The sequence below is a fragment of the Neodiprion fabricii genome, unplaced genomic scaffold (assembly GCF_021155785.1).
Source record: "Neodiprion fabricii isolate iyNeoFabr1 unplaced genomic scaffold, iyNeoFabr1.1 ptg000067l, whole genome shotgun sequence".
NCBI classification, from domain to species: domain Eukaryota; kingdom Metazoa; phylum Arthropoda; class Insecta; order Hymenoptera; family Diprionidae; genus Neodiprion; species Neodiprion fabricii.
The window spans coordinates 22,501-25,000 of record NW_025791609.1 but is presented as its reverse complement, the minus strand read 5'-3'; positions in this window follow the sequence as shown (position 1 = coordinate 25,000).

Here is a 2,500-nt window from a genome sequence, read left to right as displayed (position 1 = left end):
GATGAAGTTTCGTTCCGAGTCGACCGAGAGGCGATGCGCGGCGTCCCGGAGTCGATACGGGCCGACGGGACTTGTGAAAATTACGGTCCGAGTCGACCGAAAGGCGATGCGCGGCGTCCCGGAGTCGATCCGGGCCGACGGGACTTGTGAAAATTTCGGTCCGAGACGAGCGAGAGGCGATGCGCGGCGTCCCGGAGTCTATACGGGCCGACGGGACTCGATGAAGTTTCGTTCCGAGTCGACCGAGAGGCGATGCGCGGCGTCCCGGAGTCGATACGGGCCGACGGGACTTGTGAAAATTTCGGTTCGAGACGAGCGAAGGGCGATGCGCGGCGTCCCGGAGTCTATACGGGCCGACGGGACTTGTGAAAATTTCGGTTCGAGACGAGCGAAAGGCGATGCGCGGCGTCCCGGAGTCGATACGGGCCGACGGGACTTGTGAAAATTTCGTTCCGAGTCGACCGAGAGGCGATGCGCGGCGTCCCGGAGTCGATACGGGCCGACGGGACTTGTGAAAATTTCGGTTCGAGACGAGCGAAAGGCGATGCGCGGCGTCCCGGAGTCTATACGGGCCGACGGGACTCGATGAAGTTTCGTTCCGAGTCGACCGAGAGGCGATGCGCGGCGTCCCGGAGTCGATACGGGCCGACGGGACTTGTGAAAATTTCGGTCCGAGTCGACCGAGAGGCGATGCGCGGCGTCCCGGAGTCTATACGGGCCGACGGGACTCGATGAAGTTTCGTTCCGAGTCGACCGAGAGGCGATGCGCGGCGTCCCGGAGTCGATACGGGCCGACGGGACTTGTGAAAATTTCGGTTCGAGACGAGCGAAGGGCGATGCGCGGCGTCCCGGAGTCTATACGGGCCGACGGGACTTGTGAAAATTTCGGTTCGAGACGAGCGAAAGGCGATGCGCGGCGTCCCGGAGTCGATACGGGCCGACGGGACTTGTGAAAATTTCGTTCCGAGTCGACCGAGAGGCGATGCGCGGCGTCCCGGAGTCGATACGGGCCGACGGGACTTGTGAAAATTTCGGTTCGAGACGAGCGAAAGGCGATGCGCGGCGTCCCGGAGTCTATACGGGCCGACGGGACTCGATGAAGTTTCGTTCCGAGTCGACCGAGAGGCGATGCGCGGCGTCCCGGAGTCGATACGGGCCGACGGGACTTGTGAAAATTTCGGTCCGAGTCGACCGAGAGGCGATGCGCGGCGTCCCGGAGTCGATACGGGCCGACGGGACTTGTAAAAATTTCGGTCCGAGTCGACCGAAAGGCGATGCGCGGCGTCCCGGAGTCGATACGGGCCGACGGGACTTGTAAAAATTACGGTCCGAGTCGACCGAAAGGCGATGCGCGGCGTCCCGGAGTCGATACGGGCCGACGGGACTTGTAAAAATTACGGTCCGAGTCGACCGAAAGGCGATGCGCGGCGTCCCGGAGTCGATACGGGCCGACGGGACTTGTAAAAATTACGGTCCGAGTCGACCGAAAGGCGATGCGCGGCGTCCCGGAGTCGATACGGGCCGACGGGACTTGTGAAAATTTCGGTCCGAGTCGACCGAGAGGCGATGCGCGGCGTCCCGGAGTCGATACGGGCCGACGGGACTTGTAAGAATTTCGGTCCGAGTCGACCGAAAGGCGATGCGCGGCGTCCCGGAGTCGATACGGGCCGACGGGACTTGTGAGAATTTCGGTCCGAGTCGACCGAAAGGCGATGCGCGGCGTCCCGGAGTCGATACGGGCCGACGGGACTTGTAAAAATTTCGGTCCGAGTCGACCGAAAGGCGATGCGCGGCGTCCCGGAGTCGATACGGGCCGACGGGACTTGTAAAAATTACGGTCCGAGTCGACCGAAAGGCGATGCGCGGCGTCCCGGAGTCGATACGGGCCGACGGGACTTGTAAAAATTACGGTCCGAGTCGACCGAAAGGCGATGCGCGGCGTCCCGGAGTCGATACGGGCCGACGGGACTTGTAAAAATTTCGGTCCGAGTCGACCGAAAGGCGATGCGCGGCGTCCCGGAGTCGATCCGGGCCGGGAGCCTGTCGGAACATCGTCAAATGAGCCTCGGTTAATTTCGACAAAGTTCCCGGAGTTCAAAATTTTTTCGATAGCCCGCGGAGGTTTCGCCCCGTAAGCCGACCGTGCTACCACCGTACCGGCGCCGACGTCCTAGCGGCCAGGCTCCTACTAGTAAGAGGAGCGAGTCGGTCGGGCCGGTCTCCCGTCGTCCGCCTGCTACGCCGTACCGGTACGTGCTCGAGCACGATACGTACGTCGGCGTAGACCAGGAGCGGGCGTTCGCGGACCGTTCCGTGCCTCGTACCAAAGAAACTACGCGACTCGCGTTGTTTCATCTATCGTCACTGCATTACCGCGGGTCGGTGTCTCAGACCGAATGGCCCTTGACGCGGTACCAAGAAGTTCGGCTCTCCGTGAAACACGGAAGGCTGAACGCTCCAACGCACGCGTCAACTCGCTTCTTTCCGAGCGTACACTCAA